The following is a 21,877-nucleotide window of genomic DNA, read 5'->3' on the forward strand; positions in this document are numbered from 1 at the left end:
TAGGTATGTTATAAATGGGTGAGCCTCTCAAGAGAGAAGCCCGGGCAAGTCCATTTATGTTCTGTGACCACAGCACAGGCTGCATGGATCCCCCTTACTCTAAGAAAGCTAACAGGAATTTCATTTTTATTAGTGTGTATATTATACTGCCATTGATTTCCTGTCTGTGGAAGTCACACATGCTTAAGTCATCGTGATCACCCATCCTGTTGCAGAGTATCATTAACTCATTAGGACATAAGCAATAGAACATATACAAGTTCAGGCAACTAGAGTGATCACTGATCATATTTACTTAAATTTAGCTCACTCCGTTTCATGGTGGTTCAAGGTTATAGTAGGTACAGGAAGTCCCCGGATTAAGAACAAGCTACATTTTTAAAGCTGTTCTTAAGTCGGATTTGAATGTAACTCAGAACTTGTAGATTTTAAGATTCTTGCTGCTTACCTCTGCTCCCAGCTGATAAAAGGGCCAACTGTCCCTACCGGTGTTCCCTCTAAGGTACAAATAAGTATTTCTTTAGTCACCAGTCCTTAATTCATGTTATTATACTCTTACACCGAAGTTCCTCAGAATGCCACATCAAAGCTTAAAGATGGTAAAGCTAGTGTGGTAGCCCTCCTCACCGGAACTTTTTTTTTTTATTTTTTATTTTTATATATATCTTTAGTAGCTTTTCTTGTGCTTATTTCAATTTAAGCTGAGCAAGATGGACCTCTGGTCTGACTCAGCGGGGGCAACTTCTTATGTTCTTATGTTCTTAAGTGCTTACACCTAAAACATTAGTAATAATTTAGATAACTTAGGGGTCCTTTTATCAAGTCGCGCTAGCGGGGTTAGCGTGTCAGACATTTCATCACGCGCTAACCCCCGCGGCAAGCAAAAAAACTAATGCCTGGTCAATGGAGGCATTAGCGACTAGCGCGGCAGGCGGTTTAACGCACGGTATTCCGTGCGTTAAACCCTTACCGCACCTTGATAAAAGGACCCCTTAGATAACTTAATTTAAAGTGAGACTTAGCTTGAAAACATTATTGCCTCATTCCCCTAAGACGCGTTTCATTCTTCCTCAGGGTCAGGGATGTTAAATAGGCTGCAAAAAATAATTACAATTAGCTTCATCGCAACTATCTAAGTCCCCCTTATCAGAATATATAAATATTAGCTTACCAAAAATGTTCAAGCATTTAGCATTTAGCTTGCTCCATAGAGAAATTCTGCCGAGGCTATTAACATGGCCGCAGCGTTCCTAGCTATGCTAAAGAAGGATACACCCAACAACCAATCAGGGCAAGATTAGCACGTTCACAATTCTAAGTACCTGCCCACAGACAGGGACTATTCAGCTAGCGTCATCCACTCACTGGTTTCATTCAAGCCCTGGGGAATCATAGTATTTAATTTTAACATCCAGCGGAGCTCTTTAAGATTCAGAATACGTTCAATATTATCACCCTCCCACCCAACATGTACAGTATCAATTACTCTCCACTTTAAATCTGATATAGAATGCTTGAATAAGGTCCAATGATGGACCAAAGGTGCAGTTTCGTTGCCCGTGTGAACCCTGGACTTATGCTCCTTTAGTCTAATTTTAATAGAGTGGATAGTACATCCTATATGGATTGTAAAAGATAAATCCAGTCTTGTTCTTTAAAATTCAAAAAGCATTCATAGAGTCACCCCTTCCCATGATTGCATCACTTTATCTATAATACACCACTAAAGATCCTCAGTCATATGCTTATAATTATCCAATATTGGACTAATGTAGCCATCAACATTTGATTTTTCATGTTAAATCAGTGATTTTCACTTATTTTTCTGTTGAGGCCACTTTGGATCCAAACGAACTAAAGGAGAGCCAAAAATATCTTCCCATGCAGAGCCGTATCAGTGCAGACCAGAGTGTCTCAATGACATCCATCCCTACCAAGCCATCTTCAAATTTTTCATTGGGTATCCTCAAGGAGGTGGGCATTTCCAAATACATTCTCTTCTTAAGAACATAAGAATTACCGATGCTGGGTCAGACCAGTGGTCCATCGTGCCCAGCATTCCGCTCACACAGCAGCCCTTGGGTCAAAGACCTGTTCCCTAACTGAGACTAACCTTACCTGCGTACGTTCTGGTTCAGCAGGAACTTGTCTAACTTTGTCTTGAATCCCTGGAGGGTGTTTTCCCCTATAACAGCCTCCGGAAGAGCATTCCAGTTTTCTACCACTCTATGGGTAAAGAAGAACTTCCTTACATTTGTACGGAATCTATTCCCTTTTAACTTTAGAGAGTGCCCTCTCGTTCTCTCTATGTTGGAGAGAGTGAACATCTTGTCTTTATTTACTAAGTCTATTCCCTTAATTATCTTGAATGTTTCGATCATGTCCCCTTTCACAGGGGCACCAATACCTCCTTTTTCCTACTGGCCATTCCTCTCCCTAAGCACCCAAGTATCCTTCTAGCTTTTGTCATTGCATTTTCAACCTATTTGGCCACCATAAGATCATCACATCCTACCCAAGTCCTGCTCCTCTTTAATGCACAACAGTTTTTTACATCTAAACTATACCGTTCCCTCAGCTGTTTGCAGCCCAAATGTATAATCTTGCATTTCTTTGCATTAAATCTTAGCTGCCAAATTTCAGACCATTCTTCAAACTTCACTAGGTCCTTCCTCATGTTATTCACACCATCCAGGTTGGCTACTTTATTGCAGATTTTGGTATCAAAATTGGCCCTTCAGCAATATCATTTACATAAATGTTAAAAAAAACAGGCCCAAGAACCGAACCTTGAAGCATACTACTGGTAACATCCCTTTTCTCAGAGTGATCTCCACCGATTACTACCCTCTGTCACCTTTTTCTTAACTAGTTCCTGACCCAGTTCATCACTTTGTGACCTATCCCAAGGGCACTCAGTTTATTTATTAGATGCCTGTGTGGATCACTGTCAAAATCTTTGCTAAAATCTAAATACACCACATCTAGTACACTTCCTACCTCTTGTTCCAAGTCTTGTCCAATGTTTGTTTGTATGTACATTTCCTAGACTGTTTAATAGGAGGTATATCAAAATATAAATTTGAAACTTGAAACTTCCTCTATCCAATTCTCTGGTCACTCAGTCAAAGAAATTGATCAGATTTGTTTGACAAGACCTGCCTCTGATGAATCCATGATGCCTCAGGTCCTGTAATTCAATGGATTCCAGAAACTTCACTACTCTCTGTTTTAAAAGCATTTACCACAGAAGTCAGACTTGTGGGCCTCTAGTTCCCTACTTTTTCCTTACTTCCACTTTTGTGGAGAGGGACCGCATGCACCCTTCTCCCATCCTCCAGTACCACTCCTGACTCTACACTTAGAAAAGCATTGAAAAGGTCAACCAGTGGAGCCACTGAAACTTCCCTAAGTTCCTTCAGTACCCTTCTGGACCCTTCTCTTTGTACATCTTTAATTTAACCAACTCTTCATGAACACAATACTTTGAAAATCGATCAAGGTCTACCACTCCTCCAGCCCTATTTTCTTTTGTCTTCTGTGGTCCTGTTCCTGGCGCTTCAACTATGAACACAGAATAGAAATATTTGTTAAGCAATTCAGCCTTATCATTATCAGCTTCTATATATTCCTCCCCTTCACTTTGAGTCTCACAATGCCACTTTTGCACTTCCTCCTATCACTATCCAGGCATCAATTCTGTGATGTAATCCCCAATCTAAACAAAGTTAGGTTTGTTTGTTTTTAAGTTTAGAACCTTCACTTTTGAATAAGCCTTCTCTACACCTATCACAATATTAAACCACACCATGCAGTGTGCCAGATGATCACCCACTGTAACATCAGAAACACTTTGTTTGTAAGCACTAAGTCCAGTATGGCCCCATCCCACATGTGTTCCATTACTAACTTCTGGAACAGTTTTCCTTGAAGAGAATCCAGTATCGCCTTACTTCTATATATAAAGATGAAGCTGAAGGCTAGACATGCTTCAGAGATTGGACAGAGGCTATTCTGTTACCAGTGAAGCAAAGAGAAGTATCTGATACTACTGAAGGTCTAATGTCTGGAAAGACACTGAGGATGTGGCCGCCATAACATAACAGTAGGCCTAAGCTAAATCATAAATAACTTGTAAATAACAGAAACACAAGCTAGTGATCAGACTGACCTGATAATGTCACACTGTTCCCTTGACAATGCTTGGGAAGCAAAACATAGCTATTTACCTTGAGATCCCCAGTATTTGCCTCTGGTGCTGCACATAGGTCTGCTGAGATGTCTCGTGATTCAGTCACACGTGATATCTAAGTCATTAGTGTTGCTAGGGAAAATTACTAATGAAGTATGATTAACCAGAAACCATGTGACTTGAATACAACCAATAGAACATTGCTGGAGTATGCAAGTTATCATTGGATTATAGTGAAGCAATTGTAATTTAATTGGAAGATGTACCAACTAAGTATGTATAATAATGAATTAATTGATGATGTCATGATTTCAATAAAATGGCCAGTCACTTGTAATTCAGGGAGATTTTTTGTTGGTTCCCTACCAGTTAGTAGGATGCCAAGAACTCCCAAGGCCTTGAATGCTTAAACTACACTTTTGTGTCTGGTAATTTTTTCCTTGGCTTCCTCTAGAGATGGAAGAGCGAGCTGAGGGGGTTCATGTAGTTATTTAGAGCAAACAGTTGAAAACTTCATTGTCTGCTATTGAGACAGACATGGGGGAAGCCACTGCTTGCCCTGGATCAGTAGAATAGAATGTTGCTACTACACTGCTACCTCCATATACGCTGTGATAGGGGATTAACAGACCCATGAATACAGAAAAACCACAAATAACTTTTTCATATGTTATTTGCTGTTTTCTATTAAAAACCATCATGAATATGGTAAAACCGCGAATAACATGGTGGGAGACCTGGCCTGTTCCTGAAGGAGAGACAAAACATGGTGAAGAAAGTGCTGGGAATCAGCGATTTTCTCTGTAAAGCTTGGAATCAGCAATTTCTCTATGCAAGCTGATATAATTTGGGGGGAGGAGCCAGCAAGCTAAAAACTGCAAATAATGGAAACCGCAATTGTTGAAACCGCGAATACGGAGGTAGAAGTGTATTTGGGTTTCTGCAAGGTACTTGTGACCTGGATTGGCCATTGTTGTAAACAGGATACTGGGATAGATGGACCATTGGTTTGACCCAGTATGGCTGTTCTTATGACAGTCTGTGAAACTTCAAAAGCTACCTCCATCTCTTCAGGTTGTGAAAGTTCTTCCGTTTCTACTAGGAACTTTTGTCTCCCTACCCTGCCCTGGGAAAATATCTGTTATACTCTCAGGGTAGCTCAAGAACTTCTAGACCCCATCCCTGAAATCTGGCTTTCTCTGATATGCCAACTAGAGAATGACAAAGTGACAAAATTAATCACCGTTCCCATCCCTGCGGATAACCGCAGGAAACAATCCTGTGTCATTCTTAAGTGTCTATCTCAACCTCAGTCCTTCTACACCAGCATTCTTCAATGCAAGGCTTGAGGGTCAGTGGTTGTGCCCATTCATACTTTGATTCTTCCCTCTCTCCTTAAAGAATGACATGGAGATGGTTTACCGTAGTTATCTACAGGGATGGAAACGGTGATGAATTTAGTCACTGTGTCATTCTCTAATGCCAACCTTATCTAATGCTTCTGCTGGGGGATGGGCCAAGGACTACATTTCCCATGATTCCTCTGGTCTTCCCAGGCTTGCTGCCCAGCCTCTATAGGGGCTTTTTCTCTACCCCTCCAAGGCACATAGCTGTTTTTTCCATTCACCATCTACCCACAGATCTTACTGCTATTATCTCAGATATGAGTTTTTATTTTACTTTTTTCTGCTGTCTTGCCATGGGACCTTGCGTTTTTGAGCAAAGCATTCCCCTTTTCCCTCTTCTTCATACTGGGATCCAATCCCGAGGTTACTACTATACTGTATAAATAGACCCCCAGATGTAGATAGCCATGCTGTGCATTTTTTTTTTTTTTTTAATAATCAGCCTATTTTGGTATTTTATCTTGTTCTATGGGACTTTATGTGTTTTTAAGCACCAGCTGCTTTTCAGTTTTAGTATAGGCGCAACCTAGTGGTTTATGCAGCAATCTGAGAAATAGGTTCAATTCCCACTGCATGACTGCAACTCCTTTTGACTCTGGGCAAGTCGTTGAAGTTCTAGGGTTATCATATGGCTCCAGAAAAGGAGACTGGATAGAGACATCCAGGTTTTACTTCCACTGAAAGCAATGGAAGTAACGAGGATAGATAAAGATAGGGTTACCTGAGCTCTGGGAAAACCCAGACATAGCCTCTTTTTAGAGGACTTTCTGGATGCGCGGACAGACTTTCCAAAACCCAGTAGTTTGTCCGGGTTTTGGAAAGCCCTGATCTCCTGGCTGAGTCTGGAGGGCCTCTGAACGTGCACAGATGGCATCACATGCATCCGCGCATGCTTAGAAACCCTCCAGACATGGCCCGGAGGTCAGAAAACAAAGATGACACTTTGCAGGGGCGGTGCTGGAGGCAGAACAGGGCATGGCTGGGGGCAGAATGGGTTTCTCTGGACAAAAATCTGGTAACCCTAGATACAGACACCTGGGTTTTATTTCCATTGAAAGCAATGGAAGTAAAACCTGGATGTCTCAATCCGTCCTCCTTTTTCTGGAGCCTTATTGTAACTCTATGTTGAACCCTCCATTGCCGAGCCTACAAAATAAGTACCTGTATATAATGTGTAAACTAGAGGTCTGCACGGGAACAGGGATCACAGGAATCCCACAGGGATTCCCCCTAGGTCAACGGGACTCCCACGGGGACCCCTCCCAGGCCCACAGGACTCCCATGGGGACCTCTCCAAAGCCAAAGGGACTCCCACGGGGATGGAACTGGGGTTCCTTCCTATCTCGACTCAAGGCCTACCTTATTTCTGGTCCGGCGCTGGGCTGAGCTCCCGACGAATCAGTAGCATGTCACGTAGGCCAGGGGTAGAGAACTCTGGTCCTCGAGAGCCGTATTCCAGTCGGGTTTTCAGGATTTCCCCAATGAATATGCATTGAAAGCAGTGCATGCAAATAGATCTCATGCATATTCATTGGGGAAATCCTGAAAACCCGACTGGAATACAGCTCTCAAGGACCGGAGTTCCCTACCCCTAACGTAGGCAGTAAGCTCAGCACAGGCACACATTGGTTCAGCTGCAGCACAATGGACTAATCACAAACATCCTCAGAGTTCTAAGATAGTTTGTGATTGGCCCATTGTGCTGCAGCTGAAAAACAGATCCTACAAAGTACACCAGAACAACGCTTTCTCATACAGCTGGGAAAACACCTGCGGTGTACCGCAGGGCTCCCCTCTATCCCCCACCCTGTTCAATATCTACCTAGCCTCCCTAGGTAACCTTCTACACACCCTCAAGCTCAAATTTTTCATCTATGCTGATGATATCACATTAGCTATCCCTTTTACCAGCCTCACTCCTGAAACACTCGATTACATTACAAACATACTCAACCAGATTGAGCTCTGGATGCTAGCATTCAGGCTGAAACTAAATTCCGACAAAACAAAATTTTTTCTGGCCTCCCCCAACGACAAAATCAAGGACACCACAATCCTACTGAAAGGAAGGCCTTTCCCCCTTGAAAACACAGTAAAAATCCTGGGTGTTACGCTGGACAGACATTTATCCTTAGAAACTCACACCGACCTCAGCGTCAGGAAATGCTTCGCGGTACTCTGGAAACTCCGCACTATCAAAAAATACTTCAATGACTCCTCGTTTCGCCTTCTAGTGCAATCCTCCATTCTCAGCATTCTAGATTACTGTAATATTATTTACCTGAACTCCACAAAGAAAACTACCAGAAGACTAAAAATGATCCAAAACACCGCCGTTCGCCTCATCTACGGCCTAAAGAAATGGGAACATATCACCCCTTTCTACCACCAACTTCACTGGCTACCTTTCGAATCCAGAGTGCTCTTCAAATTCGCATGCTTCTGCTACAAATCGGTAAATGGTCTCTCGCCAAGATACATCAATCCCCTCTTTAACCTTTACTGCACCAACAGGAAATCCCGCAGAATTCAACTGTTCGCCTACCCCTCGCTAAAGATCTGTCATCTTAAAAGATTCCTAGACAAAACCTTTGCCTTCCAAGCAGCCAAGATGAACCCATGGATCGCCCAAATGATTCTTGAGGCTCCCACTTACCTCGACTTCAGAAAAACACTCAAAACTTATCTATTCAACATACAAGCCCCGTAACGCCCCCTTCCCGGAATCACCCGGCCACACGTTCGACCCTTCTCCACCCTTTATTGATCGCTGACTTCCGCCTCCTTCCTCATCAGCCAAGCTCGGCTAAAGTTGTTGTAAATCCAATAAATTCTGGTAAATCAGCCCGTTCGGCCCTATTGACCGCTTTCCCCCTTCTCTCCTTCCCTCTTCCGCTTCTTCAGCCATGTTCGGCGGAAGGTGTTTAAATCCAATACATTGTTTGTAAATCGGCATGTCAATGCGGATCCTAATGTAATTGTTGTGAACCGCCTAGAACTCGATGGGCATGGCGGTATATAAGAATAAAAATTATTATTATTATTATTACTGCCTACGTGATGAGCTCCAGAAGAGGGAGAGCTGGTGGCCAAGTTGCTGCTTCTGGGGAGCTGCAGTGTTTCACTTTTTGTTGATTGTAAAAACAGAAAGACAGTACATCAAATCCTATCCCCTTTCTCTTTATATATATTTGGACTTGACTTCCTGTTAAAATTCCTAATCACATACTCCTTTTACTTGTTCATGTTTGTCAGGATTTGTTTATACTCACCCACTCTCTTTGTTCCTTTGACCACTTAAAGCAAAACCACAACAGCTATACATAAATGCTCTGCTCCGGGTGCATAACAGTAATTTGTTAACAGGAAGTGAGAAGAGCACTAGCTATTTGGCTCAAATACAACAGCATATAAGGAATTGGTGAGGAGACTGCATGATTTGTTGAGTCAGGAGACTTTTACGTAGTGGCGCAAGTTTACATTTTGCCACTTTTTCACAATTATTATGTGCTTTATTTAGGGTTGCCAGGTCACTACTGCCTTCAGGCAATACGGGTTGCACAGAATGCAATAGTGCGGGTGCTGTTGCACTTTGACCATATATCACCAGGTTTGAAGGGTCTCCATTGGTTGCCTATCTCTTCGAGAATACAGTGTCATAGAGCAATGCATACTGAGGCTTCCTTGATGACCAGTTCTTTACTTCAATCTTATTATCCTGACTGATTTCAATATTAAGCTGATAAGTTGTTACTGCATGTCCCTTCTTTCCACCAGGTTAGACTTTAGATCTATAAAGCAGTGATTTTTTGGTTGGCTGGGAAAGGTTTGTGAAATTCTTTGAGGTAAGGAATATTCCTCATTATTTGTACTTTAGAGAGCAACTGAAGGCCTGTTTGTGAGAGCCTTCTATGAGGGGAGCTCTAAGAGATTTCTGAAGGAGTGTAAAAGTATGTACAGTGATGTTTATTGTTAGGATTTACTGTATGTTATTTATGGGGGGGGTTATGTTTATGGGTGTATGATTTATTATGGGCCTGATTCTCTATATCACGTCTACAAATTCGATGCCAATTAGTGCAGTGCTAAGTGTGATTCTATAGAAAGTTATCTGCAATTTATAGAATCACATTTAATACTGGTTACGTCATGCAGGCCTAAATGCCTCTACCTAAGTTATGCGCACATTGGCGCATAAGCTAAAAACATGCTCATACCTTAAAAGAACGCCAACAGTCTGCTCCTTTCACACACCCCTTTTTCAGATTCACTCACTCGAACTGATGCATAACATTTTGGGCAGTGTGCATACCATGTTGCATGTGTAACTTTTAATTACCATACCATCCTATACCATATTATCATTCTCTAACCCCCACACCTCTCTATTTTCTCTTCCCTCCCCCGCAGTCCTGCATCTCTTACTCTCCTCCCCCTCTTATGGTTTGGCACCTCTCACTCTCCACCCCACCCCCGTCGATCCATTATCTCTCACTCCTTCCCCCAACCCTCCAAACTTGGTTTTGTGGTCAGCAACAGCAGCTCTGAACACTGGTCACTTCTGACAAGTCAGCCCCGGACTTTCCCTCTGCCACCTCCAACCTCATCTGATGCAAATTCCTGTTTCCAGTAGGAAAGGTGGTAAGAGAGGGAAGGTGCAAGACAACCTGTGTTCAGTGCTGCTGTTGCTGGCCGCAAAAGCAAAGTTGGAGAGTTGGAGGGACAGTGAGGGATACCAGCCTTCAGGAGGGGTGGGTGGAGAGGGGGATTTGCTGGAGTTTGAGGAATGGGGCAGAATGAGAGAAAGTTTGATGCCAGGGTTGGGAGAAGTTGGAACTAGAAGAATGAGGCAGATGCTGGTGGGTGGCAGTGGGAGAAGGGGTTTAAAAAGTAAGAGCTTGGCAAACAGGAAGAAGGCACAGCTTGGTCAGAACAGTGGCAAGAAGATAGAGGCAAAGGCAAGGGCCCAGAAGGATCACAAAAGATCCACAGCTTCAGAGGTGGAAAGGATAAAAAAGGGAAGAGTTCTGGAGTATGGCTAAGGATGAGGAGAAGGCTGAGGAAGGAAGTTTGACTGAGGATGGGGAAAGGTGCTAGAGGGAAAAATGTGCTAGGATTTAGAATGTTGGGGTTGTGGAGGCCAGTTATAGGCTGAAGGGGTCTGGCTTAAGAAACAGAAACAGGGAGAGCGGAAGGGGAAGAGTACTCTGATTTAAAGGGAAAGTTGGAGTACTCTGGTTGAGAAGAGGGAAAAAAGAGTACACCAATGTCGGTGGAATGCAGACAGTACTGGAATCATGGGGGAAAATAGGAAGAATTCTCAGATCAATGCATCACCGAGGAGGAATCAGAGTGTAAAAGTGCTTTTATGTGTGAAATAGAATGGAGGAGGAACAATATTGGCACCTAACGTGGCTTTACAGAAAAAAAAATCACTATCTTTACCTCTCTGGACATCAATATCTGATCTTGTGGAACATAGATTGCTGTTGATTCATTTGTTTGATTTGGGCGTTCAGGTTGAAGTCCTGAAAAGGTTTCATTCCTACCTTACTGACAGGTCCTTCTGTATCTATAATAATTCTTCCTCCCTTTGGTACCTTCTGGACTCTGGTGTGCCTCAGAGTATTAGCACCTTACCTTCATGCAGCTTTAATTCTGTTCATGGATGTTAGATTTTTTTGCAGAAGATAGTTCTTTATGTTGATTGTAACAACCTTGATTTGACTTCTTTCTATCACTGCTTGCCTGTATGTTTTTGTTTTGTGGTTCAAAGCTCATAATCTGAAACTTACCTACTCAAACCCCACAGCAGTAACAGGTCAAGCCTTCATTCCCTCCATTTCTCTTAGGTAAACCTACAATTCTTTCACATTTTATTTCAGTGCTGGGTGCAGTGCCAGTGTTGGGGGTGAGCAGACAGGACAATTGCTCTGGGCATTACTGGGGCTCCAAACTTGCCTGAAGTTGAAGGAGACACAACAAGCTTTGGGTCCCCTTCCCTTGCATCTCCCAAGGGCCCCATCATGCCAGTACCAGCCTTGGATGGGTGCTATTATCAATTAGAGCAGTTTCCCAAGTCGGTCCTAGATTACCCCCTTGCCAGCTAGGTGTTCAGTTCAGTTTATTTGACATACCGCAGATATAAATCATAGTTAAAATCTGACAATAAAGAGTATGCAGAAGGGGGAAACAAACTACGGTAATAAAAATTTGACAAACAATGAACAGGACAAGATGTAACTGGGACACAAGGAGAAAATAAAGAGGAATGGTTACAATAATATCAAGGATCAAAGGGTGGTGGTGGGGAAACATAAAGGGTATTGGGAAAGCTTATTTCTGTTCTCCAAATGGTAAAGAGTCAACTTGTGTAACATGCCAAAAAATTTGATAGTCTAGTTGATAGCCATTGCTGGCTGTGACATACCAAATCAAATTTAGTATCTTTGTTGGTACTGAAGGTTCTTAAAGTCAATCTAAAGTATCATCTATCACTTTTCAAATACTTCATGTAAGTCATACCAGGACCCTGAGATCTCAAGCCAAAAATTGCTTATTTATTCCCCACCCAGAATGACCCATCTTGAGTTTATGTGGAATTCAGCTTTATATATTGTATCTCCCCTCCTACGGAATTCATTAACACAATCTCTAATTCATAGAAAGCTCAGTAGCAATATTTAGTTGGCCTGAAGCCCTGTTTCTTCTCTTGGGCCTTTGGCTTGATTGTTGCTGTTGTGGTGCCTGTAATAGCTCTGTATGTGGCTTTTCACTTCACTCCTATCCTCTTCCTCTGCTACTGAAGAGTCTTCTGGTTTCCTGTAACAATTGTTAATATATTGATTTCCTGTAGAAACTGCTCTGCTACTCCTGTGGTATAAAAAGATTGCAATAAAATAGTTGTTTTTATGTTTGAGTAAGTGGGGTAGACAGAAAAGGAAGCAGCCTAGTAATCAGAAGAATGGCCTAAGAACTAGGGAAGCCACTTCTGTTAAGGACACTCCAAAGTCACTTTATCTCCCATTGTCTCAGAAAGAACATTTGCACACATACCTACCAATCTGAGGGCTCCCCAAATTAACCAATCAAATCATGCCTATGATCATGCAGCTGTGCTGGTTGATACCTGACAGAGAGAATTAAGGAAAGCTGTGAAATTTGAATAAGATTGCACCAGAAAAGACTGTAAAACTGCTCTACATTCACAGAAGGCCACTGGCCAACATTTGTGGAGAAATTGGAGAAAGGCCAATATAGAATCACAATTAGTTGGTGTACACTGAAGAGCCAATGCGGAAAGCCATGAGTTGGCTCATGAAAGGTTTATATCAGAAAATTAATGATCCACAAATACTGCAGCATGCTGTAATCAGTGAGTCTGCAAATTACTGCTGTGTTAAAATCACAGCAGCTCATTGCAAAATGTTACCATTTCTGTCAGTGCTTGAGCGATGATTGGCTCATGCACTGACAGCAATGGTGACCTTTAAAATAAAAAACAACACACAAGTCACTGGTATCTGCATTAGCTCTCCCTCCCCTTTGAATCCCTGGTGTCTTGCAGCATCCTCCACCCTGCTGACCCAATCCCCCTTGGCAAATTTAAAAAAAAATTCCCCTACCTGACATGACCTCCCTTTCCACCTCCCTGACTCAAAAAAAAAAAAGAAATTTCTGGTGTCTAGAGGCACCCCCCACTCTGACCCCCCTCTCCCAATAGGCCAGGATTCCGGAGTTTAAGACAACCAATGCCTACTTGCTCCTGTCTTGAGTGCCACCTTCTTGAAAAATGGAGGCTCCTGATGCTGGGATGCACCAGGCAGGGTCAGTCTGGGAAATAAGGAATCTTTCCTCTTATTTGGTAGTCTCCACCCAAATAAGCCAAGAATTCCCTTATTTGCCTGCCTGGGAGAACTATAACTCTCAAAATTTCACGTTCAAATATGGCATGGTGAAAAATAATCAATAAGTCCCATTGAGTTGAAAATGGGCCAAATTAGATTGCCTTCCAGAGAAATAAACTCCCACCCCACCCCACCCCACCAAATGGCAATGCATTTCTGTGTGAGAAGCAGTTCCAGCACCAGCAGCATATAGAATTTAATACAGTGAAACATTGCAATTAGGGAATTACTCCTTTCAAATTTTCACCCCTGTTCTCTACTCTCCCAAAAACAGTGGCAACAAAAATGCAACACACATTCAAAGAAAACAACTCCTTGTCTCTAACTAGCTGCCTAATAATGATTCCGATGTGTATTTCATTCATTGTTGTTAATTCTCCTGTGAAACTACTGACTGAATCATATAGTTCTTATTAGTTGCTACATGTACTGCCAGTGCCAACTAATACCTACCAGATTAAAGTACTGGAAAACTAAGCACATGCCTAGAGCTTAACCAGTCAATATTCAGTTAGTGGAGATCAGCAGTTTTTATGCAAATTGACATAGTATAGGCTAACGCCTAGTGGTAATACTGGGAAACTACCACTAGGGGTCATTGCTGCCATTTTGAACCTAGAGCTGATAAGGCAGGAGCAGAAAGGGGGCTGCTCTAGCCCAATCCCACTAGACTTAGAGGGGATATGATAGAGACTTACAAGATCATCAAGGCCATAGAGAGAGTAGAGAGGGACAGATTCTTCAAACTTTCAAATAATAAAAGAACAAGAGGGCATTCAGAAAAATTGAAAGGGGACAGATTCAAAACGAATGCTAGGAAGTTCTTCTTTACCCAATGTGTGGTGGACACCTGGAATGTGCTTCCAGAGGATGTAATAGGGCAGAGTACGGTACTGGGGTTTAAGAAAGGATTGGACAATTTCCTGCTGAAAAAGGGGATAGAAGGGTATAGATAGAGGATTACTACACAGGTCCTGGACCTGTTGGGCCGCCACATGAGCGGGCTGCTGGGCACGATGGACCCCAGGTCTGACCCAGCGGAGGCATTGCTTATGTTCTTATGACACTGGACATAGGTACGACGAGCAAGGTGATTAAATTAGCGGACGATATGAAGTTATTCAAAGTAGTGAAGATGCAGGGGGATTGCAAAGATCTGCAACGTGACATAATCAAGCTCGAGGAATGGGCATCGACATGGCAGATGAGGTTCAACGTGGATAAGTGTAAAGTGATGCATATCGGTAACAAAAATCTCATGCATGAATACAGGATGTCTGGGGTGGTACTTGGAGAGACCTCCCAGGAAAGGGACTTGGGAGTTCTAATCGACAAGTCAATGAAGCCATCCATGCAATGTGCGACGGCAGCAAAAAGGGCGAATACAATACTAGGAATGATAAAGAAGGGGATCACGAACAGATCAGAGAAGGTTATCATGCCGCTGTACCGGGCCATGATGCACCCTCATCTGGAGTACTGCGTCCAGCACTGGTCGCCGTACATGAAGAAGGACACGGTACTACTCAAAAGGGTCCAGAGAAGAATGACTAAGATGGTTAAGGGGTTGGAGGAGCTGCCGTACAGCGAAAGATTAGAGAACTAGGCCTCTTCTCCCTCGAACAGAGGAGATTGAGAGGGGACATGATCGAAACATTCAAGGTACTGAAGGGGATAGACTTAGTAGATAAGGACAGGTTGTTCACCCTCTCCAAGGTAGGGAGAACGAGAGGGCACTCTCTAAAGTTGAAAGGGGATAGATTCCATACAAACATAAGGAAGTTCTTCTTCACCCAGAGAATGGTAGAAAGCTGGAACGCTCTTCCGGAGACTGTTATAGGGGGAAAACACCCTCCAGGGATTCAAGACAAAGTTAGACAAGTTCCTGCTGAACAAGAACGTGAGCTGGTAGGGCTAGTCTCGGTTAGAGTGCTGGTCTTTCACCAGAGGGCTACCGTGTGAGCGGACTGCTGGGCATGATGGACCACTGCTCTGACCCAGCAGCAGCAATTCTTATGTTCTCCCCAACCTGCTACACAGGTTAAGAAAAGCACAGGGGTGCTATCTGTCAAATATCTGGTGACACTCCAGTGTGTCCTGACACACTAGTTGAGAACCATTCTTCTAGATCTATACCTCTGTCATGTTGCCTGTAAATCTTCTTGGAGAGGTATAGATCTAGAAGAATGGTTCTCAACCAGTGTGTCAGGACACTTCTCTGGTTTGTACCTCAGGTAATGAAGGACATCCATGACTTGCTCAGGTTGCCCAGTTCTCAGCTGTTAGGCCAATCCATTCAAACATTCTCTTACACAGATCCCATGACTATTCATAACCTGCTCTCACTGCCAAACCCAGAACTAGGTCCTACAGTTTGTCTTATCAGACTACTGAGGTAGGGGGTGAGAAATAAAGGGGTCAATATTCCGCCAGTGTCACTCAAGCATTTTGCTGACCCTGCCAGAAAGTCAATGCCGGGCCATGTCCAAGCTTCAGCTTTGAATTTTCAGGTTTCCAGATCCAGCTAAACCATAAACATTTAAGTGCAATGTTTGGCACTTAACCAGCTATGGGGCACCATAGGACTGACTTAATTGGCCCAAGTGCTGACGCCGCCCCAGAACAGCTGGTTATGAGTTCAGCACTAATAGCATTTCTGGCTGATTAAACTGTTTTGAAAAATCGACCCTATAGTAAATAGAGATCCAAGGCAGGGGTCCATAAATGTATGCTTCCCTAGGGCCCAATATAGTGTTAATCTATTCATGACTGTGGGCCAATAGCACCTAATAGTTAAAATGTAAAACCTATCCTTTCACTATCTCTTGGTCTAGTTGACAAAGCAAAGACATATGGGATGTCAAAGAATTGGTTGATCAGTCCTTATGGAAATCCTTTGCTGAGTTGCAAGCTTCCCATCATTTAGCGGATTCAGAATTTTTTTGTTGGCTGCAGCTTAAGCCAGCAATACATAAGTGTGATATATCTGTTGCGAATCTTAAGATGCAGCCAGACTTAAAAGTATTATTCTATGTTTAAATTATTAGACACACAGCTTCTCGCTTTTATACCTTACTAGTCTTTTAGCCTGTTACATTAACGGGTGCTAGAATATATGTCTGTCTGTCTGTCTGTCTTTCTTTCTTTATGTATCCCTCCCGGTATCTGTCTTGTCTTTCTGTCTCTCTCCCTCCCGCTGTCTGTCTTTCTTTCTGTCTGTCTTTCCCTGGCCCCCTTTGTCTGTCTGTCTTTCTGTCTCTCTCCTTGCCCATGTGTCTTTCTTTCTGTCTCCCTCCCGCTGTCTATCTTTATTTCTTCCTCCGCTGTGTGTTTCTTTCTTTCTATCTGTCTCTCTCTCTGCCCCCTTTGCAGAAGCAACATTTCTCTACCCCGCCCACTTCCCTGTGCAGCAGCCACAGCAGCATTCTCTCCCCCTTCATTTCCCTGTGCAGCAGCATTTTCATCCCCCCACCCCATGTGCATCAGCAGCATTTCCCCATGTTCATCATCAGCATTTTCCTCCCCCCCCACTTCCCTGTGCAGCAGCATTTCCCTCTCCCACCCCAGTTCCCTGTGCAACAGCATTTCTCTCCCCCCTGTGCAGAAGCTGAAACAGCATTCCCTCTCTCTCCATTTCCCTGTGCAGCATTTCCCTCCCCCACCCCACTTCTCTGTGCAGCAGCATTTCCCTCTCCCACCCGTTCCCTGTGCAGCAGCAACAGCATTTCCCTCCCCCCACCCCCTGTGCAACAGCAGCAGCAGTATTTCCCTCCCCCTCCACTTCTCTGTGCATCAGCAGCATTTCCCTCCCCCCTGTGCAGAAGCTGAAACAGCATTCCCTCTCCCTCCATTTCCCTGTGCAGCAGCATTTCCCTCCCCCACCCCACTTCTCTGTGCAGCAGCAGCGGTATTTCCCTCCCCTTCCACATCCCTGTGCATCAGCAGCAGCATTTTCCCCTACCCCCCTTCCCTTCCTGCGGTCTGCCCGAAGATTTTAAAATACAGTGGCGAGGAGTTTGTAGATGGGGAATGGGAAACAAAGCCTGCCTCCTGCCGTTTGCCAGTGCCCTGAAAGTGTTCTTTCTGCAGCTTTCTACATATGCTGCAGAAAGAACACATCTGAGGCAGTCAGGCAAATGGCGGGAGCTTGGTTTCATTGCGCTGCTAGCTGCCCAAATTTTTTTAAATACAGCATTGGGGAGCTGGTAGGTGGGAGAATTTGGAACTGGGGAGAGGTCAGATCCAGCTGAGAGGAGTGGGGGCTAGGGTTGGCTTGGCTTGGCTTAGACGGAGGGAGGCGGGAAGGAAGGAGGGATCCTTGGCGGTAGTGGCTTAGGTGGAAGCAGGCAGGCAATATCCATGGTGGCACGTACCCCCTACTTAAAAATAAACTTCGGGCGTGAGGGACCGTTGTATGCACGCATGCGCGCTTAGGGGCTCATAATCAAAAGAAAAAAAATGTCTAAAAAGTGGCCTAAATGGCTACTTGGACGATCAAAAAGCCTAATCGTCCAAGTACCCATAATCAAAGCTGGTTTTAGACGTATCTAAAACCAGCTTATGCCTTTCCCCTGCCTCTAAACGCACAGAGAGAAAAGAGGCATTTTTAGAGGAGGGGAAACGGCGGGCGGTAGGATTGCAGCAGTTATAACCAAAACATTTGACAGGTTGCCTAGTCAGCACTTATATGTTTTGACTTAGACCAAGTCAAAACAGGTATAAGTGCCGAAAAAGGGACTGCTGAGCTGATCGTGGCTGCTACGATCAGCTCAGTGGCCCAGCAACCTGCCTACCCCCCTACAGCAATGATCGCGGCAGGAGAGATGGCTCATCTCCCCTGCCATGATCCACCCTTCCCCCCTGACAATGATCAGGGCAAGAGGGAGCCCAAGCCCTCTTGCCCCGGCGGAACCCCGATTCTCTGATTACGTTCAGGGCAAGAGGGAGCCCAAGCCCTCTTGCCCCGTGGCACCCTGATTCCCCGATTACGTTCGGGGCAGGAGGGAGCCCAAGGCCTCCTGCCCTAGGCAGCCCCAAACTCTCCTACGACATCGGGGCAGGAGGGAACCCAAGCCCTCCTGCCCCAGGCAGCCCCAAACTCCCCTACGACATCAGGGCAGGATGGAGCCCAAGCCCTCCTGCCCCATGCCCCCCCCCCCGATTACGATCGGGTCAGGAGGGAGCCCAAGTCCTCCTGGTCTCTCGCCCCCCACCCTCTACAAGATCGGGCAGGAGGAAGCCCAACCCCTCCTGCCAAGGCGGACTCCCTTTCCCCCAACCCCCACTACAATATGGGCAGGAGGGATCCCAGGCCCTCCTGCCCGCGACACAACCCCCCCCCAAACGACCGCCTCCACGAACCCCCTATCGGTCCATGTGCTTAAGGCCCTGCCCACAGGAGGAGCCTAAGGCTCCTGGGCCTATTCTGGTTGGCCCAGGCGCCGCAGGCCCCACCTGTGGGCGGGGTTTCAGCCGCCTGAGCCAATCCGACCCCATTCCGGAGCCGGCTGGCCTGCTGGACGGGCGGGCTTGACACCTGTCCGTCCGGCAATGTTTTGAGGTAAGGGGAAGGGGGGTGGGGGGGTCGTGGGGTCGGCGGGGGGGGTGTCAAGGGCAGGAGGGCCTGGGATCCCTCCTGCCTGTATTGTAGTGGGGAATGGGGGTCTGCCTGGGCAGGGGGGTTGGGGATCACGGGGCAAGAGGGCTTGGGCTCCCTCTTGCCCCGATGTTGTCGGGGGGGGGGGCGGGATTCTGTAAACGGTGTTGTTTTTGACAAACACCGGTTAAAGATCCAGCTTTTAGGCAAAGGACTGGTTCCTCCTTTGCCTAAAAGCTCTTGTTTTGGACGTTTGGGGCTTAGGCTTTTTTTAGGTTGATTATAGGGTTTAAGTTTAGACGTAGTGGTGGTCTGGGCATTTAAACAGCTGAATGTAGAGGCAGGCCATTATCAAAAAAAAAAAAAAACCCCTCCTTTTGGACGTTTTTTTTGATTATGGACATTTTCCCTGCTTCTACTTTCAACGTTTAAGGCCTTAGGCCAAAAGGGGACTTAGACGTTTGTTTTTTTTATTATGCCCCTCCACGCATTTTATTATAATAGATTGAAAGGATTCAAAAATTAATCAAACTAGGATCAAGCTTTACTCCTTTCAAACCAACAGAATGCTTGGGTATTGCATTGAGCCATCCTCTTCCCTGTGTCCAAGTTTAGGTCATGCACAAAAACCACATACATGCACAGAAGAGGTGGAAAGAATTCCATGAGCCATGCTCTGCATGCTTTCCCCACTTGTATAGTATACCAAACTGTCTGATGAAATAAATACATCAATTGAATGACCTGATATAGTTCTGTAAGCTTAATTCAGCTTGTTCAATGCTTTATTATTTAGCTTAAATGTTGGAATACAGCTCTATAGCACATTTAGGCACACTTTTTTCTCACATTTTCCTTCACACAGTAGGTTGAACATGAAAAACAGGATTCAAAACGGTGTGCTTCTTGGTAAACATGTTTGTCATTTGAATGGCAGTTGCTAGTTCAGTTGAATTAGCTGGTATAGACTTTTGATGCAATCAGCATTGGTGCATACTGACTAAAATCAATTACATCAGTCATACATCTGCCTGTTTCCCTTTTACAATTAGACCTTTTTAAGTGGTTTTTGTGAGAAGGAGTGTTGTGGCAAAAGACACTAAGGCCCATATTCTTTAAATGGTGCCTTAACTTAGGCGCCAATAATTAAGTGCAAAATGCCATTTAAAAGACATTTTAAAAGAATTTTCAAGGCACTTAAAAGAACAATGCCAGAATCGTGCCTACAGAGGCATTTTTCAACACCTAATGCTACTGTGGGCATGGCTAACATCAAAAGTGGCATTTAGCGCCAGAAAGAAAGGACTTCAGAGGTTGCAGCTACTCCAGAACATAGCGGCTAGACTGATTTTTCTATAATGCCCGATTTGAGAGGGCCAGTCCACTGCTGATAGAACTACACTGGTGTCAAGTATAGAATTCAATTTAAAATTGCATGTATGGCTCACAGGGCTATATATGGAGACAGCTTGACTGGACTAACTTCAGCCATCCAAGTTTCACACTCCTTCTATAACTCAAGATTGACCCAATGCTATAAAATTACCTCTTCCCTCTCCATGTCAAGTTTAGAGAAAATCATTCTTTGAATCCACCTTTGAGTTTCAAATCCCCAAAATTTGGAACTGCCTCCCGACCTGCTTACGTCAGACCTTCTCCTTTCGTCAGTTAAGGAAACCACAATGATTCCCAGTTGACATTTGCAGGGTATAAGAAATAATATGATATGGTATGGTATGGTATGGTATGGTATAAAGCGCCTCTGTAGGCATGGTTCATGTCACAGGTAGGGGCCAGAAACATAGGCCTTGAAAATCCTGGCCTACATTTCTGGCGCCTACCTTTCCTGAAAATACGATTCTTTAAACAGCCCTGTGACGTAATTGATACACAATCGGTGGCTGCCAACAATGGCACCATTTAGAGAATCCAGGCCTAAGGGGAGAAGCTAGTACTACAGAATTTTTCCCTTTTGGACCAATAGTTTCCTTCTAGAGTTTGCACTGGAAACTCCTGGATAACACTACAAAACACTAAACCTTAGTTGACTTGAACTTGTTTAAACAAAAATGCACTTATGGTGAGTGAGACCTGGGGTGTCAGCTATGACCAATTTAAGCAAGAGCGCTTCCACGGTCTGTCAGTTCTTCATACATCCCCAATCATCATAATATAATACTTTTTATAGAAAATTTTTTTTAATGATTTTTTTCACTATCATAGTTATCAGTGCATCTATCTAGAATTTTAAAGAACTTATCTTTAAAAAGCTGTGTCTTCATTCCATTATGAGTAATGGTGGAACATATCATTTATTCCAACGTTCCGTGCAATTCAATACTCTGAGTATTGAATTGCACGGAACGTTGGAATAAATGATATGTTCTACCATTACTCATAATGGAATGAAGACACAGCTTTTTAAAGATAAGTTCTTTAAAATTCTAGATAGATGCACTGATAACTATGATAGTGAAAAAAATCATTTTAAAAAAATTTTCTATAAAAAGTATTATATTATGATGATTGGGGATGTATGAAGAACTGACAGACCGTGGAAGCGCTCTTGCTTAAATTGGTCATAGCTGACACCCCAGGTCTCACTCACCATAAGTGCATTTTTGTTTTGTTCACTTTTTGCTTTATATTCTACGTTTGTGAGGTTGAACTTGTTTAGCCATAACTATTTAAAAACCAACGGCCTCTTTTACAGAGCTGTATTAGCAAGTCTCACTGCAACAAATATGACGCAGTTCATAGGAATTGAATGGGCTAT

Source organism: Geotrypetes seraphini, chromosome 1 (assembly GCF_902459505.1).
Source record: "Geotrypetes seraphini chromosome 1, aGeoSer1.1, whole genome shotgun sequence".
Taxonomy (NCBI): Eukaryota; Metazoa; Chordata; class Amphibia; order Gymnophiona; family Dermophiidae; genus Geotrypetes; species Geotrypetes seraphini.